The sequence below is a fragment of the Chrysemys picta genome, chromosome 4 (assembly GCF_011386835.1).
Source record: "Chrysemys picta bellii isolate R12L10 chromosome 4, ASM1138683v2, whole genome shotgun sequence".
Classification (NCBI taxonomy): Eukaryota; Metazoa; Chordata; order Testudines; family Emydidae; genus Chrysemys; species Chrysemys picta.
Window position 1 is genome coordinate 137,478,318 of NC_088794.1, and position 24,847 is coordinate 137,503,164.

Consider the following 24,847-nt stretch of genomic DNA (forward strand, 5'->3'; position numbering starts at 1 on the left):
CAAGCACTTTGGAGGACAGGATTTGAATTCAAAACAGCCTTGACACATTAGAGAACTGCTTTGAAATCAACAAGATGAAATTCAATAATGATGAGTGCAAAGTACCACACTTAGATAGGAGAAATTAAATGCACAACTACAAGATGGGGAATAACGGGCTAGGTGGTAGTGCTGATGAAAAGGCTCTTGGGGTAATAGTGGCTCATAAACTGAATGAGTCAATAATGTGAAGCACTTGCAAAAAAAGGCTAATATCAATCTGGGGTGTATTAGCAGGAGTGTCGTATGTAAAACACAGAAGGTAATTGTCCCACTCTACTCAGCAGTGGTGAGGCCTTAGCTGGACTACTGTGTCCAGTTCTGGGTGCCACACATAAGGAAGATGTGGATAAATTAGTGAGAGTCCAGAGGAGAAAACAATAATTATAAAAGGTTTAGAAAACTGGACCTAGGAGGAAAAGTTAAAAAAAATGGACATATTTAGTCTTGAGAAAAGAAGACTGAGATGGGGACCTGATAAAAGTCTTCAGATATGTTAAGGCTGTTATAAAGATGATGGTGATCAACTGTTCTCCAGCTCCACTTAAGGAAGGACAAGAAGTAATGGGGTTAATATGCAGCAATGAAGATTTAGATTATACATTAGGAAAAACTTTCTAACTAGAAGGGTAGTTAAATTCTGGAATCGGCTTCCAAGGGAAGCTGTGGAATCCCCATCCTTGGCGGTTTCTAAGAACAGCTTAGAAAACCACCTGTTGGGGCGGTTTAGGTTTACTTGGTCCTACCTCCACACAGGGGGCTGAACTCGACCTCTTGAGATCCCTTCCAACTCTATATTTCTATGATTCTATGCTATTATTGAATGAACAATGCAGGATGGAAGTCAATTGCATAATCATTCTAATTTGATCAACACTAAGGGTACGTCTATACTTACCTCTGGGTTCGGCGGTAAGCAATCGATCTTCTGGGATCGATTTATCGCGTCTTGTCTAGACGCAATAAATCGATCCCAGAAGTGCTCGCCGTCGACGCTGGTACTCCTGCTCTGTGAGAGGAGTACGCAGAGTCGATGGGGGAGCCTGCCTGCCGCGTGTGGACCCGCGGTAAGTACTTTGTAGTTTGAACTAAGGTACTTCGACTTCAGCTACGTTATTCACGTAGCTGAAGTTGCGTATCTTAGTTTGAACTGGGGGGTTAGTGTGGACCAGCCCTGAGAAAACAATGACAAAGGTATAGGGAAGTAAACTGATTATGTGTGCTTCATAAACCTAGTGAATTGTGTTTGCCAATGAAATGCAGAGTTGAAAAATAAAAAAAAATGCACACAGGATCTACACCCTTTTATAGAATCTTGTGCAGACTAATCAGAGGCATGGATGGGGATGAAAATATGACCCTGTACTTTTTTTGGGTGTAGGATAATAATAAGAAACGCAAAGGCTAAATAAAATTACAGTGGAGCCTAGAGCTCAAATGGTACATGTGTGGGTAAAAAAGAAACAGCTTTTCCCCATCCTATTCACTCACACTCTCTCTCTCTTTCTCATGCACACACAGATAGTACTTTATTCCAACCAATTAACATGGGAACCTGTGTTCTTTCCAGTTCCTCCTTTATTTCACTTCAGTGGGACAGATTTTTGTAGGGTAATGGCTAAGGCTGTTGCAAAGAGACACAGTTCAACTTCATAATTGTCATAGTCCTGAACTTTTTCCCCATTTCCTGCTATTGCCAAGCCTTGCCCCTCATTTCTACATCAGATGACAGAGGTCCTCTCACAGCACAGAAATTCTTCTGCATGGTGTCACTTTTCCTCTCGTTCCTAACTGATGCAGTGAGCTGGTGTGCAATGTGCATCTCCAATCCCAGATGGGAAGCAGTGTTGCCAATATAAACTTTAGAGTAGGATGGGTGAACTAAGAGCAGCTGAGCAGGAAGCCAGGTGAGCCCCTGTTACAGCTCAAAGAAGCTCCAGATACACCACTTTCTTCAAGGGTTCTGAAAGAGCCAGCCCTCTCTTTGCCCCCTACCCCAGCAATTCCCAAACCCCAGGAGAATCCCCTGGAAGAGAAGAATAAGAGATCAAACAAAGGAGAATAAACATACTGAAGTATAAAATATCTTGGATTTGTCTTTCTTCAGTAGCCAATACCTGAGGACATAAAGCACTTCTATTTCCTGGGTAACAGTTAGCCCTTTAAAAATCAAGCTTAAAACCTATTCATTTCAGAAAACTATTCTTGGGGGCCCATCAATTTGTTTTGATGGGGTGTCTAGGTTTATTGTGTCGGGGTATTAGCTGGGGAAGAACCACAGCGATTAAAAGGATTAATTTTTCAAAAATAACAACAATAGACCTGTTAAGGTTAAGAGCTGTTCCTAAGAGCTGCAGTCTCCTTCTCCCCTACCCCCCACAAGAACTAAAGTCCTCCCCTCCACCCCCAAAAAACCCTTGTTTTTAACAAGCAAATGGTAACATCAACATCTCACAGAACCACTTTTGCGAGTCAAGTTTTACAGATTTCCCAAAGTTGCGTATTTATCCTGTAATCATTGTGTGACCTAAATCAAGCGTCAAAAGGCTTGGCTATCCCCAGCCCACAGCAATGGTATTACTGTTCAGGCATTGCAAAACAGCTTCATCCCAACTTTCAGTTCAACTTTTCTCCCTCTCCAAAGTCTGTTTGTCGGGTGATGTCACTGGTGGGTTTGCTGAGTAGAATGAAATGCTCATAGACTCATAGACTCTAAGGTCAGAAGGGACCATTATGATAATCTAATCTGACCTCCCGCATGATGCTCATCAGCTCTTAGTCTGTGGCTAGCAATGCTACTCACTGAGTGAGGCAGCCCCTCCATATCTCCACCACTGAAAGGAGATCCCCTATGTCAAGCAGAAAAGGGACATGCATCCCCTTTCCTTCTCTTTCCCCCATCCTCCCCCCTTCGATGATGATAATGTTTAGAAGGTAAATTAATCCTTATTCCTATTTTACAGATGGAAAAACTGAAGCACTGAAGTAACTTGCCAAAGGTCATAGAATCATAGAATATCAGGGTTGGAAGGGACCTCAGGAGGTCATTGAGTCCAACCTCCTGCTCAAAGCAGGACCAATCCCCAACTAAATCATCCCTGCCACTGGCCTGTTGTATGAAGTGGGCACAGAACCCATGTTGCCAGAATCCTAATCCACTGCCCTACTCATTGGGCTTCACACCATCTATTTAGCCTATTCCGATCTTCCACAACTTCCCCTCACCTCCTTTTTCCTCTCCTCCATAACCCCCCACCAGCAACAGAATAAAGGCCTTGCACTCCAGGCCCCACAGTCAGAGGGAGACCAATAGAAGAGAGAGTCAGTACCAAGGTAGTGGGTAAGCACACAGGTGCAAGCCTGCTCCTCCCTGGGCAAGGAAGATGAACTGAGCAGGCAGAGAAGAACAAATCACTGCAGTGGTGACACCCTGTCACTGGGCTCCCATTGAGTACTAGACCCAAGTTTAGGTCCTTCGCCTTCAAGGCTCTCAATGAGCTCAGGAGCAACTGCTGGGGATCATGTCTCCCTCTGCTCTATGTGATCAACAAGAATACAGATGTCAATGACACAGAGATGAACTTCCTGAGCAGGGGACAAGTTACTCTTCAGTGGAATTCTCTGCTGCGCGTCAAGCTGTGCTCGTTGTCTCCCCTCCTGCCGCTCAGAAGCAAGAAATGACCATTTCTCCCAACGGAGGCAGTACACTGATCAGTAACAAAACTGCACCAGGGAAAAGGAGAGACTTTATCCTAGACACCACTGCCATAGGTGCATTAGACAAGTGTATAGGACATGCAGGGAGGACTAGAAGAAATCCATCCTCACGGCTTTGGCTCTTATGTTGTGTTTGGCTAATATAACATTGGGCGTGTTGGGTTGTAAGCGAGGTGACATCTCTAAAGAGAAGCAAACAGCCAGAATTATCATGACTATGGCCAGGGAGGCAGAGACACTGGCTCCCCAGCTCGCACCCTGTGCATGCTACAGGCTCCCCATAATTTTCTGCCACCTGTGGATCAGGTTTTATAGATCCTTTCTCCGTCCTCCCTTCACCTTCATGCACCCATCTCTCCTCTTCCACCATTTCCCTTCACCCTCATGCATCCTCCCCTCCCTCCCCTCATCTCCCTTCCCCCTCACCCACCCTCCCCTCCTCTTCCACCATCCTCCCTTCCCCCCAGCCATCCCCCCTCCTCTTCCACCATCCTCCCTTCCCCCTCAGCCACCCTTCCCTCCTCTTCCACCATCTCCCTTCCCTATCACCCACCCTCCCCTCGTCTTCCACCATCCTCCCTTCCCCCTCAGCCACCCTCCCCTCCTCTTCCACCATCTCCCTTCCCTATCACCCACCCTCCCCTCGTCTTCCACCATCCTCCCTTCCCCCTCAGCCACCCTCCCCTCCTCTTCCACCATTTACCTTCCCCCTCACCCACCCTCCCCTCCTCTTCCACCATCTCCTTTGCCCCTCATCCAGTCTCCCCTCCTCTTCCACCATCTTCCTTCCCCCTCTCCCATCCTCCCCTCCCTCCCCTCCTCATACACCATCTCCTTTGCTCTTCATCCACCTCCCCTCCTCTTCCACTATCTCCCTTCCCCCTCATCCACCCTCCCCTCCTCTTCCACCATCCTCCCATCGCCCTCACCCACCCTCCCCTCCTCTTCCACCATCTCCTTTGCCCCTCATCCAGTCTCCGCACCCCTTCCACCATCTTCCTTCCCCCTCTCACACCCTCCCCTCCACTTCCACCATCCTCCCTTCCCCCTCTCCCACTCTCCCCTCCTCTTCCACCATCCTCCCTTCACCCTCACCCACCCTCCCCGCCCCATCCACCATCTCCTTTGCCCTTCATCCACCTTCCCCTCCTCTTCCACTATCTCCCTTTCCCATCACCCTCCTTCCCCTCCTCTTCATCCTCTCCCACCCTCCGCTCCTCTTCCACCATCTCCCTTCCCCTCCCAGGCGCGGGGCCGGGGGATGGGGACGAGGTTTCTCCTCCCCCTGCTGCTGCGGGGCCCCTGTCGTTTTGCCGCAGGGCAGGGAACGGCTGCCCCGGGGCTGCTGGGGAGCCGCGGCCCTGGCTGGGCGGTGCCTGGGTCCCGGCGCTCCCTGCACACACTTCTCCGGAGCTGCCCGGCGAGCAGCTGGCGCTGGGCTGGCAGGACCCGCCCTGCTTGGGGCCCGGGGGCCGACCGGCAGGGGGAGAGCGGGGCGGGGTGCGGCTCCTTCCACGTGGGACGCTGGGCAGTGACAGGAGCCGATCGCCGCCTGCACCGCGCCTGGGACCAGCTGGGCTGTGGTTGCCTGTCCGGAGCTGCCCCGCACTGGAAGCAGGGAGAGGATGATCTTTGCCGCCCCTGCTAGCAGCAGCAGCCGGTGAAGGAGAGAAAAACAAGCGCAGGGAGAGCTGGGTAAGACCATCCTCTCTTCCCCATTGACCCCGGGGGGCTGCTGCGGGAGACAGGGGGCGGCAAGAAAGTGTCACCCGTGACTTGATTTCTCAAGAGCTCGGGGCTGCAGAATCATTTCTGGGCAGAGGCCGGGGAGCTCCGCATGCGTTCGGGATAGAACCGGGCTCCCTGCAGTAAACCCCGCTGGATTCAGCTGGAGGAATTTGTTTTTCCTTTGAAAGAATTGTGAAAGATCTGATTGTCTCCGACTCCGCTATGCAAAGAATTTCAGAGTGGAGGGTAACAAAATCTGGGCTGGCACATCCACCTTAATTCACGGTGTTGCGCCAAAAAAAAAAATCGGATTGAGGGCTAGTCTGTACCTTCCGTCCTAGGCTGCCATTTAGCAGAAATATGGTAAGAAAAACCAGTATTTTTAGACTTGAATGTGTCTGGCCAGGGGTGTTTTTGTAAGTATATTTTGTAAAATTCTGACACCCTACTCAGTGTGCATTACTCTGCTGGGCTGGGGTCCCATTGATTTCAGATTAAGATGTCAGCATCTGCCCCTTCATTAGCTGTGATGGGCTACAGTGTAATTACATGCTTGAAAATCTGATCATGATTTACTTAGCTGAACGGCTACATTGACATATAAACTGACCGATGTGCTCTCTCTGAAAGATGTGGTTCTTCTGGATGAGGGTGAGGCACATTGGTAGTGGAGTATGGGGAAGTTTCTACTTCTGCTCGCTATGCTAGATCTAGTGACATACCACATCAACGACATGCTTTTGAAAATTGCTTTTGCAGGAAAGTATCCTGTCTGGCATTTTTCAGCAAGGTTTCCCCATATCTTGCCCCACCCATTCCTGCGGGCACGTGGGTGCACACATCCACTGCCACTTCCCAGAGAGCATTTTCGCTGACATCCTAGCAATGCTGTGAAGGGAAAACCTCATCAGTGCATCAACAACCTAAGATGAGTTCCAGAGCCACGAGGAAAATCCAGGAGCTCTCCTGACATCCTACCTGAGGATTGGTCCTGCTTTGAGCAGGGGGTTGGACTAGATGACCTCCTGAGGTCCCTTCCAACCCTGATATTCTATGATTCTATGATTCTACCCATATTCTCAGGCAGGAGAAACTCTCCAAATCCCGCCTGAGGTTCTAATTCCCAGCAATGTACCCATTTTATGAGACACATGGCTCTTGCCATGGGTTCCTTGGACTCAGCATACATACATGCCAAATGGCCTGACATAGCAACTCCTCTGGGAGGGCAAACCCCAATTTGAGAAGCACATCAAACAAAATATTGTGTAGCTTGCACCCTACTCGGGGGTCAGACTGTTGGCCAAATTCAATCTGGTGTAAAGGAACTGAACTGAAGTGAGTGGAGTTACACTAAGGATGAATTTAGCCTACTGCATTTGCCTGGACTTTAACTTCTGTTTCTCAATAGTCAGACTCAACCCTATTTGATTCTAGTTGACTTGATTTTCCATTATGCAGAGGGAATGTAGGTGCTGTCAAATAAGGCCTAGAAACATGGTATGCAGAAATTTATCAAGATATCTGAAAAGTTATTTCTGTCTTGTAATAAATGAAAGTTCTATCAGACTCTCATCAAAGGATCTCACTTTACAAACATTAATTTTAAAGTCTCACATGACCATTGTGTATAGGATAATAGATGAAGGATTTCTCCCACCGCTATATAATGGAACCCTCTCTGATGTAGAAGATGGGAGCTGTTGATAACTACACAATGGCTCAGATCAGGAATAAACAATGTAACCAGTTAAAGTTGGCCTGATGTTTTAGGAGGCAAAATGTAATTATCTGAGGCTAGGTCTACAGTACCCGCCTGAATCAGCGGGTAGAAATCGACCTCTCGGGGATCGATTTATCGTGTCCCGTCGGGACGCGACAATCGATCCCCGAATCGACGCTCTTACTCCACCAGCGGAGGTGGGAGTAAGCGCCGTCGACAGGAAGCCGCAGAGGTTGATTTTGCCGCCGTCCTCACAGCGGGGTAAGTCGGCTGCGATACGTCGAATTCAGCTACGCTATTCACGAAGCTGAATTTGCGTATCTTAAATCGACTCCCCCCTGTAGTGTAGATGTAGCCTGAGCTGCCGTTCAACTGCCAGGGTTAACACCTCTGTTCTCATAAAAAGTGTTTATGGGGATTTTATCAGTAAGGATTCAGAACAGGCTGCCAGCTACTGAACCCTGGCCTCTGGGACCATGCTAGGGGGAAAAGTCCCAGAGCCCAACCTCCAGCCTGAGCCCAAATGTCTACACTGCAATTTTATAGCCCTGCAGCCCAACCCCCGCTCCCCGCCAGCCCAAGTTAACTGACATGAGCCAGCCACAGGTGATTTATTGCAGTATTGACATACCACAGAGCCCTAGTTATTATCCGTGCTTTTTTACATTTATGATCTTGTTACTTTTTACCTGATGGAGTACAAATGTTAAATATATTGTAAATTCTAGCTGTAGTCTTACAACGTGATTTAACACTATTCTGACTTTGCCGTGGCATGGGGCTCACCACTTAACTCATAATATTATCAAAATATTTTCCTAGTCATTTTCACAGCACACTTTATTATGAGTTTCTAATTCCCAGCTAGAACTAGAACTCAGCATTATTTACCTGTTTTACGGAATCACATACGTACAACAGATTATTATAGGGATGCTTATAAATGCTGTGCTGCCAACATTGACTTTGTCTTATAAGGTGAACAAACGAACACTGAAAGCACAAAGTACAACATGGATTTTGCAAACATTTATTTTTTTAAGATACTTGGAAGGCCCTCCTATACTACCATGTAAAGGGCCATACAAATACTTACATAAACGATTAGATCAACTCAATAAGGTTGAGATTTAGCCTATCGCCCTTGATTGTAGTTAATTTAGCTGGCATTGTTTCTGTTAGTTCTGCTGTGGATTTGGGCGTGGGCTCTGACGCAATGTTCTAGTTGTTCCAGTTTAGGAGCTGTGCTGGAAGAATACTAAGGAAGGAACAATTAAAAGAATCTTGCAAAAGAAGTGGACCGAATAGTTCTGTGACTTAGCCAAGCAACTAAACTTTCTAATCAGAGGCTGGGCACTGTCTGTTTTCCCTGGGAAAGTGACTGCTGTATAACAGACAAATTTGATAATTGCTTCCAGATGTCGACAGCTTGGATGGATAGCCACTTCTATGGAAATGAATGTGGAAATAAGTACAAAGAGGGTGTATGTATTCATCTGCTGTTGAGTCATAGTGTATGCATATAAAGAGTTATTGCAGTTGAAAGTAACTAGTTGTATAATGTGGCAGCTGAATATTGGTTGTGATTTGTCAGCATAGTCTTTTATTCCCACAGAAAGTTTAAAGTCAGAGGGGTCTTTGTTGATTAGCAGTACAATAACTTTTCCATTTGACATAATGATCAATATTGTTTTCAAGTTCAGCTATTTCCAACAGCCTGGCACCTTACCTGACATTTCAAAATGCTTCAAAATAGTGAAGTCAGAAATAAATGAAAATATAAGATTTCATGATATATTTAAAATGACCGTAGGAAAGCTGTGAATGAATAAAGGGCCTGACAACAAAGTCAATGGAATTACATTGGGCAGAAATTGGACCCAGATGATTGAAGTCAACTGGAGTTTTGTCATTGACTTCAGTGGATTCAGGATTTCACCCAAAATGTTAAAACCACCTTAAAAGTGAGAGCTGCCTTCAAAAGAGACATTAGACTAGGAATAATCTAGTTTAACAACAAGCAGCTGTAGATCTGTCAGATTTTGGAGTTGAAAGGGTCCCAAGTATGGTTCTGCTCACTATGGTTATAGTTATGGCAGGTGTCACTAGGTGGCGCTGTTAAACATCATCTCCCAAGTTCTTCCTCTTAGTACTTGAGCACATTTTTAGACTTGGAAGACATGCTCATGGTGGTGTTAGTTTTGGGGTTTTATATATACAGTTCTGGGTTTTATATATAAGGTTCTGTGCCAGGAGACGGAGAGTTTGTTCTCTGCCTTGGTGTCCAATTAGAGTCATAGGCCTGGTCTACACTTAAAAGTTAGGTCGAGATAGGTATGGTGGTTTGGGATGTGATAAATTAACACCGCTGAGTGCTGTCATTAAACCAACCTACTCCCTGGTGGAGACACAGTTAGGTCTATGGAAGAATTCCTTTGTCAACCTAGCTACTTCTGCTCAGGGAGGTGGAGTTCCTGCATCGACTGAAAAACTCCTTCTGTTGCTGTAGAAAGAGTCTACACTAAGGTGCTACAGCGATATAGCTGCAGCACTGTAGCTGTGCGGCTGTCGCACCCATGGTGTAGACATGGCCATGGAGTTTAAGGCCAGAAAGGACCACAAGACCACCTACTCTGACCTCCTGCACATCACAGGCCACTTAATGCCCACTCATTCACCCGGGTACTGAGCCCAATAACCTGGATTAGACTCGAGTCAGTTCTTCAGGTAGAATTACTCCCTGAGAACTGGGCATTGGTGTTGGGATGAGATTCCTGAAAGAGAGGAATATAAGAAGGGAAAGTCTGATATATGTGTAAATAAAGCAATTACAGTTACACTTAGAAGATATCCAGACATCACTTCATTGATTTTCTCCTCCACTGGGAAGCCAACCTGAAAGGCCCTAGACATCTGCTACTGCTTGGCAGAGGGGCAATGCTGTTATCAGGAGACTGGAGTCAGGAGAAGGGGCAACAATAAGTATCTCAAAGCATCCGAGCACCACAGTGGTTTTGCTCACGTTAGTGTCTCTGGCTTGGAAGGTTGAACCACGTTTAAGTGAGCCAGGACATCAAAGCCCAAGGATAGGAGTCACGAGAGGAGAGTTGGGCAGAATGCAGTCTAGCTCCATACCGTGCAATGCGCAGTATGCTTGATATACTGAGCAAGACTGTCCCCAGCCCTTGCACAGGTCACAATAGGTAAAAAGGGATGGAAGTAGACTTCCCTTCCTGGTAGAATCTATGGCCAGAGCAGCATAGGAACCAATCCCTTCCTGTTCTCCCAGGAATATACACCACTTCCAAGGGGCCAGGGAGGAGGTGGGGCCATTATATCCCCCTCTTTGCGCTAGCCTTCCCAGCATACTAGCAGAACAAGTGGCATCTTCCTAAAGGATGTTCACCAAGGCGAGCCCGTGCCTGCTTGAAGCACATTCCTTCCCTGAGCTCCTGCATCTACGTGCAGCCTGTGTCTCTGCACCGTTTCCAACACAAGGCTGCGCATAGACGCCCCAACCCTCACAGCTGTCCAACAAAATGAATGAAGATGACATCATTTTTAACTTAGCTGAGCCGGGTCTGTTTGTCTTGATATAGCTGGGAAGTAACTTTGTTACACTCCATTCACTGACAATTAAACTAAATTATTTTTAACAAGGCAGCTCTCTCTGTGCTTCTTATTCCACATTGGTTTTATCTATCTGCAAGCTGTCTTCTGCTTATCCATTTGGATGGCATTCTCTTCTGTTAAGTCATGCACATCCAGCCCAAAAAGGGATGTGTTGTATTTTCTTTCCAAGAAGATGTTTGCATCATCCATTCTTAGAGCCTCCAGATGGAAGCACAGGCTTATCTAATACAAGGTAGTTTACTTTTGTAAATAGATTTTCTTCTATAGTTCAACACCCACGGGCCTAATTTTCCATTGCCTTTGTGTGGTCATGCACAACAGTGCACAGCGACAGTAAAAAGCTACCATTCTGAGGCCTTGTTTAATTAACCTGGATTAGTTAAACTGGTGCAAGTCCTTGTGGGTACACTCTTATTTCAGATTAAGAGTGTCTTATTTCAGTTCAGTTTAAACATCTTCATAATCAATTTAAGGTAAACCAAAAAAATTCTGGATTACAGCAAAATCAGTGTCCACACAGCTTTTGCACTGGTTTAATTAAATTAATTTAAAATCATACCTTAAGTTGAACCAGTGCACCACTGTGTATAGACAAGCCCTGATTGGGTCATATTTTACACCCATTTTTCACAGGTGTAAATGACTACAGAAGGTGCAGGGCATTGGAGAATCAGGCCTCTTTCCCTACCTGATCCAGACCAAAATGTTATTTTCCAGAAGGCCAGGATACGCCCAGATACTTTGCCTTGCATCTGCTTCCCAGATCAGTACTTAATCTATGTGAACTGTTATCTACTTGGGTTTTTTTTTTCCCTACAGTAAATTATGAGAAGCTATTTTGCTTTCAGTTGTCAGTAGCTTACTCTCCTGTAAGCATGGCTCTCCTGTTCTCCAATGGCTGTATCCACCATGTTTATTTAATCATACCCAACAACTCCCACCCCCACTTTAGTTTCTCATTCAAAACCTCAGTGTAAGAGCCAGTCAATGGAACTGTACTTTTCTGATGTTTCTTCCATAATGTGACGCAGTCATTCATAGATTATAAAGCCATAAGCAACCACTGTAATAATCTAATCTGAGCTCCTGTATAACACAGGCCATAAGACTTCCCTGAATTAATGGAGTCTTCTAGAGAGGTGCCTGCCATTGTCTGTCACAGTTTCTATTGTAAAATGCAGGTTTTTGTGGTGGTTTCTAACTCCATAAGACTTCCACATATCTAATACAACTCCACAAATCAAATTTAACACAGTTTAGTGATTAGTCATGGCCAGGAGCCCATTATGCTAGGGACAGAATAAAGATAACAAAAAGACAGTCTCTGCCTCAAAGTGTTTACAATCTAGAAGATGCAGATTGTGTTTTTCAGCCAAGATAAAATGCTGCAGCCCAAAACTGCACTGAGGTCCATCCCGCTGTTCGTAAATTACAGCTGCTACGTAAAATATCCAGGGATTTCTGGGCCAGATTGTGGAGATTTTGCTCATATTGCGGAGCACATCCATAAGTAGTGCTATTGATTTCCAGAGGGCTTTTTGTTTGTGTAATTGCTCGTCGCCATTGCAAATGCTCTACAATCTGCGCCTTTTGTGTATTCTTAGATCAAAAATGGCTGACCATTTACAAAAATTAGTTACTCCATCAATTAGATTAACTACTTCTGCCATTAAAAACTTTGGAAATCTTCGGTTTAAGTGTCAGCCATATCTAGAATGTAGACATAGTGGGAATAAAAAGCTTGTTGGGAGAAAGAAAAGTAGATTGCAATATTTATACAGGATATTAGTGATTCACACTAAGATATTGTGAAGTAAACATTGACTTGCCTTGTTCATGCGAGTTAATGCGCTGCTGGGCACTGAATCAAACCTTCCCCTTGGCTGAAATGCAGGAATAAATACAGCTAATGTTATAGACTAGAAATAGCTAAATAATTTCTCTCCATTTTAATCAGGGAAATGTGGCTTTTAGCCCATTCAGTTGCAGTTTCTATAAGTAGTGTGGTTGAATTATTAAATTTCTCTCTATTACATTGATTTCCTAAGGGCCAAAACCTGGTCCCACTGATCAGCAGCAGTTAGCTCTCAGCATAAGCTTATACAAGAATGGACCACGGACTCTAAACTGCAGAACAAATTGTCCAGTATTTGTTAGCTGTTTAGTGTTTATCTACCTCTGAGGAGCACTTACTGCTTTTGAAAGCCTGGGGACAATTCTACTCTTCTCAAATGTTACTATTATTCCTATCTAGATATTGGAGTCACATTGGATTTACACTACTGTAACTGAGTGCTAAATGTGCCCCACAAGGTCTATAATGGTATGTTGAAACTGCAGTTAGACACCCATGGCTGGCCAGTGCTAGCTGACTCGGGCTGCAAGGCTACTTAATTGTAGTGTAGATAGTCGGGCTTGGGCTGCAGTCTGGGTTCTGGGATCCTCCCACCTTGCAGGGTCCTAGATCCTGGGCTCCAGCGATTAAACAACCCCTTAACCCAAGCCCCACTAGCCTGAGTCAGCTGGCACAGCCAGCTGTGGGTGTCTAATTGCAGTGCAGACTTACCCTAAGACCAGGAGTGGGCAAACTTTTTGGCCTGAGGGCCACATTGGGTTTCCAAAACTGTATGGAGGGCCGGGTAGGGAAGGCTGTGCCTCTCCGAACAGCCTGGCCCCCACCCCCTATCCGCCCCCTCCCAGTTCCCCTAGGACTCCCATGCCTATCCAACCACCCCTTGCTCCCTGTCCCCTGACTGCCCCCCAGGACTCCCTGCCCCTTATCCAACTCCCCCCCCCCCGCTCCCCGCCCCCTTACCATGCTGCTCAGAGCACCAGGACTGGCTGCCGCACCGCCCGGCCTGAGCCAAACACGCAGTCTAGAGAACTGGGGCAGGCCGGTGGCCTGCGCTGCCTGGCAGGAGCTCACAGCCCCGCCACCCAGAGAGCTGGCGGCACTGCGAGCTGAGGCTGCGGGGGTGGGGAGACAGCAGGGGAAGGGCCGGGGGCTAGCCTCCCTGGCCGGGAGTTCAAGGGCCAGGCAGGACGTTCCCGCAGGCCGAATATAGCCCACAGGCTGCAGTTTGCCCACCTCTGCCTAAGACAGTGGTTCTCAGCCAGGGGTCTGGGGCCTCCTAGGGACTGCGACCAGGTTTCAGGGGACCCTCCAAGCAGGGCCAGCATTAGACTCGCTGAGGCCCAGAGCAGAAAGCCAAAACCCCACCGCATGGGGCTGAAGCCCAGGGCCCTGAGCCCTGTCACCCGGGGCTGAAGCTGAAGCCTGACCAATGTAGCTTCGTGGGGGTCCCTGTGGCCTGGGGCCCCAGGCAATTGCCCTGCTTGCTCCCCCTTAACACCGGCCCTGGCTTTTATATGCAGAAACCCAGGTGTTGTTGCCCAGGGTGTTTATAAAGTTCTTGAGATCCTTGCATAGAAAGCACTATGGAAGAGCAAGACATTATTACTACTAATAGAAACACACTGTATATAACTTTAAACAATGTTTATAGCAAAGGCATTTTGCTACCAGCATGAACATAAAAATTACTCATAAACCACTTTGCTTTCAATCCACTTCAATTACAAGACATTGGAATAGATTTGAAAAGGAAAGATTTGAGAAACACAATTCTAGGCCCCCAGAACTGACGTCTGAAATAATTGATACCCCTTTGGTACAAATTCTGGAGCAGAGCAATGGAAGGGTTAAAATTGGCCAAGATGTTTTAGAATTACGGAACTGCAACATAAATAAGTTTTTTAAACTGGCTTCAAACTTTTCTATATGGCTCTAGAGAAAGTAATTGGATTAATTTAAAAGCATTTCTGGAGGGGATTAGTTTCTAAAGCACACTAAGCCCCTTTTCTACTTTATGCAAGAAATGATTTTAAACAGCTCAGATGCTTAACTTTTAAAATTAGTGACTGAGCACGCTCAGTAGCAACTCCTCATAATGTTCATATGCAAACAAAGCTTCCAATAAAGTGCATTAGAGAGGCAGAGCCACCGATTGTAAGGTGGGGGAGGTAATGACTTTTATTGGACCAACTTCTGCTAGTGAAAGAGACAAGCTTTTGAGCTTACACAGAACTCTTCTTCAGGTCTGTGTAACTCAAAAGCTTGTCTCTTTCACTAGCAGAAGTTGGTCCAATAACAGATATTACCTCACCCACCTTGTCTCCCTAATATCCTGGGACCAACACGGCTACAACCTTGCTGCAAGCAATAAAGTGTGTGGAAGAGAGAAAGGATCCAGTAACTTCAAAGAGTGGGTGTGTCATGGAAATCGCAGCTAAGGTTAGTCTTGTTTGAACAGGGGGTGCGTACATAGAGGGTGTGTGCAATTAGGCCACTTGCTGTGTAAGATAACCAACCGACCTGGTTCAATGTAATGTCCACAAATATTCATTCAAATTGTGAGAGGCTGTTTGGTTGAGTCCTGCTTTTGTCCCATTCATTTGTGAACATCCATACAAATATTTTTTGTTCACACATATGTTTGGGGAGTGGCTATTCTCTGTATGAATGTCCATCTTCTTGTGTGAATATCCATCTTGTATTTGTGCACATACAAGAGTAGGACTGGTCCAAAAGTTTTGAATTAAACATTTTCCATTGAAAAATGCAGTTTCGTTAACATCCAACCTTTCTGCGTGAAAGGATCAATTTTGGTGGAATTTTCTGTTGGGAAAATCAAAATGAAACTCTGTCTTCCATGAGGCATAGCAGCAGGTCAGACACAGGGAGAAACTTAGGTGCATCATGCGAGATGTAGTCCAGCCAAGAGTAGGGCCCATAGAGAAGAAGAGATACAGGAGGGGCCTAGAACTACATCTCCCATAAGGCACCAAGAGGGCTGAGGCACACAGAAAAATGAGTGTCAACTTTAGGGTTACCATATTTCCACAATCAAAAAAGAGGACACTGGGGGGGGGCGCCCTAGCCCCGCCCCCATCCACTCCCTCCCACTTCCCACCCCCTGACTGCCCCCCTCAGAACCCCCAACCTCCCCCCCCCGCTTCTTGTCCCCTGACTGCCCCCTCCTGAGAACCCCCAACCCTAACTGCCCCCCTAGGACCCTACCTGTCCCCTGACTGCCCCGACCCTTATGGGTGGCAGGTTTGTAGAAATTTTGGTAGTGCCCTGAACCCGCCCCCCCCACCTGCCTAAGGCTCTGGGAGGGGGGTTGGGTGTGGGGAGGAGGTCTGGGGTGCAGGTCCTGGGCTGGGGATTAGGGTGCAGGAGGGATGCAGGCACTGGGATAGAGTTTGGGTGCTGGGTGCAGGCTCCGGGCTGGGGCAGAGGGTAGGTGTGCAGGAGGGGGTGAGGGGTGCAGGCTCTGGGATGGAGTTTGGGGGTGGGAGGTGGTGTAAAGGGAGGGGGTGCAGGCTTTGGGAGGGAGTTTGAAGGCAGGAGGGGGGGTGTGGGAAGGGGGAGGGGGTTGTGGAGGGAGTTTGGAGATAGGAGGGGACGCAGGGGTGAGGGCTGTGGGTCTGAGGATGAGGGGTTCATGATGCAGGAGGGGGCTCATGGATGGAGCAGAGGATTAGGGTGCAGGGGGATGAGGGTTGGGTCTGAGGATGAGGGGTCCATGATGCAGGAGGGGGCTCAGGGCTGGGGCAGAGGATTAGGGTGCGGGGGGATGAGGGCTGGGGCTAGGGATGAGGGGTTGGGGGCGTTGGAGAGGCTCAGGGCTAGGGTGGAAGGGCAGGGTAAGGGCAGCCTGCCTTGCCATTAGTGGATGGGGGACACTAGTACCCTGGGGCAACAGACAGCAGTTGCTGCCAGGAGGGCGTAGGAATGTGCTACTTGGGCAGCACAAGCAGGCGGGGGAGAGGGGTGCGCTGCTTTCTTTCGGGCAGGGACGGGGGGACCCGCGGGGGGGGGGGGGAACATGGAGGTGGGTGGCAGGTGGAGGCCGGGGCCCGCTCCAGGCAGGGCCGGGGGAGAGACCCAGCTCCAAATATTGCTGGAGCAGGGCCCCCGGCCCTGGATATTGCTGGAGCTTGGGAAACACAAAAGAATATAACCCGCCGCCCCCCCCACCCCATATTCACCCCCCCATCCCCAGACAGGCCCATCCAACCCTCCCCCTGCTCCCTGACTGCCCCCGGGACTCCCCTTACCATGCCCATGACAGTCAGATGCTGGCTCCACCCTGTAGGCAAAACATGCTGCCGGTGGGGCTGTTTGTGTGGTTACACGGGGGTGGGGGGAGTGGAAGCAGGGGAGGGGCTCTGGCTGCTGGAGGCCAATCAGCCACGCCGCACTCTGCATGGAAGGAAGGGAGGGAGGGAGGGGAGGAGGAAAAATCCCAGACCTTTTAACCTTGTTACCAATTCCTCCCGGACGGCTATTTAAAGACGCAAAAGCCGGACATGTCTGGGGAAATACGGATGGATGGTAACCCTAGTCAACCTACCTCAAAATGAAACATTTCAATATTTCTGAATCATTTTTTTTCTGAACAATGTTTTGATATTTAGACCTGTCATCCAGATTCAGGATGAAAACAAATGTCAAAATATCACAATTTCCTGCAAGACAGAAATTTCATTTTACATCAGCTTTATATTTTTTTCCTTCACCTGCCATTCACTTTGTTTGAGAAATTTCAGTCTTCCAGTCAGGGGGCAGAAATAATACCATGTGGTTTAGGTTTCAAATCACACACCAAAAATGGTATGAAAAACAAAGTGAACAGTCTGTAAACAACCCATAGCCTGAAAATTCTTCCACCAGACTCTTTGGTGAATACTCATGAACACGTTAGCAAGAACGCTGGATTGGCTTGCAAACAAGTTGTAAACACTATGAAGGGATACCTTGGATCATTTATTCACAGTAAATAATTTGGCCAGCTCTAATAGAAGAGCCCATTTTGTTAAGCCAAAGTGACATTATTATTCATTGTTCATTTTGCAGCAGCACCCAGAATACCCTAGCAGGATCAGGGTCCCATTTTGTTAGGTGCTATATAAACACATAGTAAGACAAGAAAGTGAAAGTGTGGGACCCTTACTGAATGGGGGAGGCAGCCTAGTGACAGATGATGTGGAAAAAACTGAAGTACTCAATGCTTTTTTTGCCTCGGTCTTCACAGACAGGTCAACTCCCAGGCTGCTGCACTGGGCAGCACAGTATGGGAGGAGGTTAGCAGCCCTTAGTGGTGAAAGAACGGGTTAAGGACTATTTAGACAAGCTGGACATGCACAAGTCCATGGGGCTGGATGCAATACATCCAAGAGTGCTGAGAGAGTTGGCTGATGCAGGGCCGGCTCTAGGTTTTTTGCCGCCCCAAGCAAAAATATTTTTGGCCGCCCTCCCACCCCACCCCTGGGCTCTCACCTCCACCCCACCCGCACCCCCTGCTGCCCCAGCGCTGGGCTCCCCGCCACGAGTGCTGACTCCACCTGCTCCCCCCTCACCTCCAGCCGGTCCGGCGCTGGCAGGGTCAGGGTAGGCAGCGGGGCTCCCGGGCCGTGCCTCAGCCCAGGGTCCCTTCAGCCAGGGCCCCCGCCTCCAGGACCGGCCGGGACCCGGGAGGGCAGAGCCGGGGGACCGCCCCGGCAGGGGGCTGAGGAGCCGGGGCAGGGCAGCCCCAGAGGGAGCGGAGCTCCGGAGAGCGGGACGCGGGCCCCGCAAGGCAGCACCCCACCCTCTATGGCCCCGCCGCTGCTGCTGCTTCTGGCCCCCCTGCCGCAGTCCCTGGGCGGCTCAGGCCGCTTCGCCCAGCCCCAACTGCGGTGCTGGGGGGCGACCGCCCTGCGGCATCTGCAGGCGGCTGTGTGTGCCCTGAGGGGCGGCCCCCAGCCCGAGTGTCCCCCTCTAGGAGCCTGCCCGGCCCAGCCACAAGATGTGGCGCTGCTCCCCTGCGGCACGAACCGCAGCGGCCCCAGGGTGACGCACTGCTGCTGCCAGGGCCGGCTCTAGACTTTTGCTGCCCAAAGCAAAAAAAGGAGGGGGGGGAAAGATGGCCAGAATGCCACCCTTGAAAATGTGCTGCCCCAAGCACGTCCTTGGTTTGCTGGTGCCTAGAGCCGGCCCTGGGCTGATGTGATTGCAGAGCCATTGGCCATTATCTTTGAAAACTCATGGCGATCGGGGGAGGTCCCGGAAAAAGGCAAATATAGTGCCCATCTTTAAAAAAGGGAAGGAGAATCCGGGGAAATACGATTAAAGGGTTAATTAGGCAAGTAGTATGTACAGCTTGATGACTCAAAAATCTCATTATTTATGTATAATAGAAGGTGGTTGAAATTTCTTAATATATTCATTAAATTTTTCACTGACATTTTAGTTTATTTTTGCTGAAATAGAGAGGAAAAATCATTGTAGAAGTCTTCATAATTGTTTTTATGCTGTTTTGACCAGCTCTCTCTTTCTCTCCTTATAGAAGGAGCCAGTAGCTCCATCTAAAGTTAAGCTTGCCTGATACTTTCAGTTATAAGACCCAGTTTTCAGTTGTTTATAACTTTGCAAAACTTCAACTATTCCGGCTGAAATTTTCCATGCCAGGAGTCTGCCTCAGGCTGTATTTTTTTTAAGGTTCAGTAAAAGTGATCCAGTTGCTTCCAAGATTAGGGGGAAATCCATTGTTTTGCCCATGTTAAAAAAATTGTATAGCTGTTTCTTTGAGAAGCTTTAGCCCTTTATGGTTTTGAGCAGAGTCTTGAAATTTGGAAGGACTATTGCTTGGTGCCAAGCATGTTCCTTTTATAGATCCCAGGGAAAAGGGACCAAATTTGGTCAAGCTATAAGCCTTTGAAAATCTCAGATCTCACACACTCATTAGAGACTAGTTAGAGCTTTGAAGCTAAGATCTCTGGAGACTCAGTCTGCACTGAGCATCCGCCAACCTAGGGCTGCAGGAGCCAAGCAGGACTTCCCTTGCAATTTGCTCCTCCCAGCTGCTGTGGTGTTGGGCACTAGAACTGTAAGCAGGGAGACTGCTTTTCCTGTGCTCACAATAACTCCCATGCTGGGCCCAGACTATGTGGTGGAGGAAGAATAGCATGATTCAGATGCAGAGGGAAAAGGCCTCGACCATGGGGATTGATGAGAAGCTAAGATCAGATAAGGAACTGAGATAGGGAAAGACTGGAACTGGCTGGACATGGAGACTGGAACTCGGAGTTGAGGGTGGATGGGACTGAGATCTGAGGAGGAACCTGGAGGAAGGGACTTGAACTGACTAGTGGGCGAGGAGACTGGGACAAGGAGTTAGAGGACAGACTGGTGTGAGTTACCCGGAGATGGACAGTAGGACTGGGCACTGGGTAAGAGGAAGACTGGGACTCAAATGGGCAGCCCAGAGTGGGAGACAGATTGGCTAGGCAAGGAGACTGGGACAAGGAGCCCAGGGATCGGGGAAGAGACAGGAGTAGGGCAGGGATAGGCCAGAGGTGGCAGGGGCAAAAGGATCTGTGACCACAAGAGAATAATCTCTTCCAGAACCTGGAATAGAACCCAAGAGTGCTGAGCTCAACGGTTCCTCTGCTGTCAGCACATGCCTGTGAAATGACAGAATTAAGGTTGCTTGTTCATTGTGATGCAGTCTTTAATTACATGATCACATACCATTTTTCCAGAGGACCCCTGCCTCATTCAGTGCACAGGATGGACATGCCTGGGGATGAATCAGGATTGTGCTGTGAAGGAGGCTGTGGACTGTAGGACCCCTGCCTCATTTCTTGCAGTAGTTGGACAGTGTGTAGTGAGTGAGAAAGGGGACTGAAAGAACAGAAAAGAGGATGGTCTCATGGTTTATTTAAGCAGTTGAATGCTGCCCTGCAGAAATAGATTTTATCACTACCTCAGCCACTCCTGTGTAATGCTGGGCAGCTCACTTGAACCAAACTTTTCACAGGTAGCCACTAACGGTGCGTTCTTCATTTCCTGAGTACCTAACTTGAGACTCCAGAGGTCTGATGTACAGAAGTGCTGAGTCCTCCCAACTGCAACTGAAGTCAGTGGGAACTCTTTTTTGAACATTAGGCATTAGTAGTTGGCATGAGCACATCTTTTTGAAAATAATTTGTAAATGTTTTCCATCTGCATTAGTATGGCTGTGTCCATCACTCAATATGTAACCACTGATGCTGTTTTTTCTGGATACTTTTGTAATCTCCATTCCAAGCTGAACAAAGCCCAAAGTGTCGCGCTGAAGCAGAAGATCCTTCTGTGCAGCTGCATGTACCCTCCCGAAAACAGGATGTTTTATCTCACAATATTTTCCTGGTTAAAAAAAATGCTGATATTTTTAACGAAGTATCACATTTAAAGCAGACGTTAAATAGATAACCACTGCCAAGAAGCATGCACGTTCTGGCAGCAGTAAAGCCACTGCAGCTAGTCCTAATTATCCATCAGATAAAGAATTTTCCCAATTTGTTCCTATAACGTTCCATACATACAGAGTATATTTTACCCAAAGGTGGTAGGAGAAATAGTTGTGAGGAGGAGAGGGCTGTAGTGTTACCAAGGTACAAACATATACAGAGGTCAGAATCTCCTTGCTTTCCATCTCCAAGGGAACTAGGGAAGTGAAAGTAGGTAGAGGGATTCAGGAGGTGGCACAGAGAAGAATTGGCTTTACGGCCCTATGTTTTCCTCCTTGAGGCTTCCTATTCCTCACATGTTCAGAGTACATTGTTAAGGCTACGGTTATGTCATGGAGGTTGCAGAAGTCACGGAATTCGTGACTTCCAGAGACCTCCGTGACATTCGGGCCCTGCAGCAGTCCAGCCACCAGATCCTCCCCCAGCTCCCAGGGGATCCAAGAGCTTTCCAGTCACCACGGGCGGCAGGCCCTCTCCACCCCCATCCCCCGCATCTCCCAGCTGCCACGGTGGGACCCTGGAGCTCCCCAGCCGCTGTGAGCGGCAGGCTCCCCTCCAGATCCCCCACCCCCGTGGGCATGGGGTGATCGCCCCAGGTCCCAACCACGGGGCTAGGGGATGGGGTTGTAGCTCCCAGCCGCACGCAGCGGGGCAGGGTGCTGGACCCCATTTTGTCAGGGATGTTTTTAGTAAAAGTCTGAGACAGGTCACGGCATCCGTAAATTTTTGTTTATTGCCCGTGACCTATCCCTGACTTCTACTAAAAAATATCCATGACAAAATCATAGCCTTATGCATTGTTCATAAATGAAGAAACAAACCAGACTGATGTTAGATAGCCAGATATCAAACCTAGAAAATACCTCATCTTCACTATTGCCTCATAGGCCATTTCCCATCTGTTACCCAACCAACTAGGCCGGGGTCAGCAACCTTTCAGAAGTGGTGTGCCGAGTCTTCATTAATTCACTGTAATTTAAGGTTTCGCATGTCAGTAATACATTTTAACGTTTTTAGAAGGTCTCTTTCTATAAGTCTATAATATATAACAAAACTATTGTTGTATGTAAAGTAAATAAGGTTTTTTTAAATGTTTAAGAAGCTTCATTTAAAATTAAATTAAAATGCACAGCCCCCCGGACTGATGGCCAGGACCCGGGTAGTGTGAGTGCCACTGAAAATCAGCTCGCGTGCCGCCTTCGGCACGTGTGCCATAGGTGCCACTTTCCTTCCCTTCTTTGCAGGTAGCAGGAGTTGTACCTGCTCAGTTTCCTCTCCATAAACCATTGGAGAGAGGGCACTTAATTTAAATAGCCCCTCTCGAACCATGGCTGGCCCTGATTGCTGAGGCATTGGCTCAGTGCTCAGTCAGAGAGAAGACCTTACCATCTACTGAAACACCAAGATTACTTCCTGCCACACCCTATAGCTTTTCCCTGGAACTCTCTTAAAAGTACTGACTCAGTCTGACCTGGCTTAACGCTTAAGAGACACGACTAACATTCCTGTGCCATTACTAAGGACAGGGTAGCTTACCACAGAGAGGGTTATGGAGATACACCTCTACCCCGATATAACGCGATCCAATATAAGGCGGGTTCACATACAAGGCGGTAAAGCTCTGACACGCTGCTCTAAGCAGCGTGTTAAGGGTGCCGGGCCAGGCCGGGGCCGAGGGGTTGGATAAGGGGCAGAGGGTCTTGGGAGCGGTCAGGGGTTCCCCCCACCCCACAGGCTCTGGGAGGCAGGAGCTGTGGGGGGGCACTTTCGGGGGCCCCGCAGTCTCAGAGTGGGCCCTGGGGATTAGTGGGGGGCCGGGAGCAGCCCGCTCTGCTTCCCTTGCCCCGGCCTCAGCTGTGTCACTCGGGGGAGGGGGTTTGAGGGAAGGGATCCCCCCCCAGCCCGTCCTTTCCCCAACCTCTCCGCACTCACCTGCGGCGGGAAGTGGAGCGCTGCGGCTGGGAGCTGGCAGAGTGGAGCGGGCTGGGGCCGGACTGCTCCGCTTCCCGCTGCTGCTGGTGAGTGCCTGTCAGGGGGTGTGGATGGGGTCGGAGCAGTCGGGGACAGGGAGCAGGGGGGTTCGGTAGGAGGTGGGGTCCTGGGGGTGATTAGGGACGGGGGTCTCTGGAGGGGGTGGTCAGGGAACAAGGAACAGGGAGGGCCAAAGCAAGTTCGATATAACGCGGTCTCACCTATAACACGGTGAGATTTTTTGCCTCCCGAGGGCCGCATTTTTTCAGGGCAGAGGTGTATATATTACTTCTGTAACTCTCTGGCGCTAGTCTGTCCCAGTATTTGACAGCAGGTCAGTCTTCTGCCTAGATCAGCCAAACAGAACACTGCTGTTGCATTTGCTGAGTTATTGGGCCTGTGCTAGCTGGAAATGTTTTGGGCATCTAGTTTCTAAATTCTTAACACTCAACCTACAAGAGCAATGTGAACCACTTGGATGGTGCTGATTAGTCATGTCAATCTACAGTGGCAAGAAGACACCGATGGCTAGAATTCAGAATAATCCAATTTTTAAAGGCAAAATTGGCTTATTTATATTTAATTAGTTTATCTCATTTCATGTATCCATTGTGTAACCAGACAACACGGTAAATTATGGAGGCAGCAGTGAAGATCCCATAGTTAAGGAGGCACCGGGCTTTTTGCTTAAAGCAAGATTAAAATCTCTCCGTTTTACACAGCAGCGACTGAATTAAATTACCAAAGCTTACCAGATTACTGCTCAGAGAGCAAGTACATTTTCTGCAAGGGCTTTTGGAAAAAAAGATTTGCTAACTATTCCCAAAACAACAATTAGAAATGAGTCACTCTTGAAATTTAACCTTGATCGTCTCCCATTTTTGGCTAAACAACCTCAAGCTCAAAAACTTCACACACAGACACAGGTCCATCCTCATCATCACGTCGGTGGAAGAGACATCTGTAGCAGGCAGATTTGCCTGACAAACAGTCTGAGCAGCTTGCAATCAGGCCTGGTCTACACCTAAAACTTAGATCGACTTATTTATGTAACTTAAGGCTGTGAAAAGTTCATGTCTGAGCACGATCTTAGGTTGGCCTAACCCCTGGAGTAGGCAGAAGGATTCTTCTGTTGATCCAGCTACTGCCTCTTGAAAAGGTGGATTAACGACATGAACAGAAAATCTCCTTTCCATGATGTAGGAAGCGTCTACATTACAGTGCTATAGACTGATTATGGGAGAACCAAAGGCACTAGGGGTATGTCTATACTACAAGCCGTACAGTGGCACAGCTACAGCGCTGCAGCTAAACCGCTGTAGTGATGCAGTATAGACACATAATACTGCGACAGCAGGGCTTTTCCATCACTATAGTAAATCCACCCGCTGGAGAGGTGGTAACTAGTGCGATGGAAGAATTCCTCCATCGACCTAGCTGCATCTACAGTGGAGGTTAGGCTGACCTAACTGTGTCACACAGGGTGCTGCTCCAAGCCAAGCTACCTTATTCGCAGGGTCAGGGAATGAATGGCGTTCTATGCAACCAGTGGAGTTGGGGAACCAAGGCAGCAGTAATTTAATGTTGAGCTGAGAACATGTCATAGAATTTACCAGTAGGAGTGGGCCCCTCTGTAAGAAATGTTAATCTTGATGAGGTCATGGCTTCAGTGTGATTTTGAGCAATGGGATCAGTGCG

General features: G+C 48.1%; 1 protein-coding gene across 3 annotated transcripts in view; it reads left to right on the plus strand.

Moving 5' to 3' along the window:
• The first annotated feature begins 5,238 nt into the window (after positions 1–5,238).
• Positions 5,239–24,847, plus strand: part of INF2 (inverted formin 2) — a 73,906-nt gene continuing 54,297 nt past the window's right edge. For all 3 annotated transcript variants that reach the window (XM_065593718.1, XM_005285812.5, XM_008168191.4), the window contains exon 1: positions 5,239–5,451. The gene's annotated coding sequence lies outside the window, so the exon portion shown is untranslated. The remainder of the gene's footprint in view (positions 5,452–24,847) is intronic.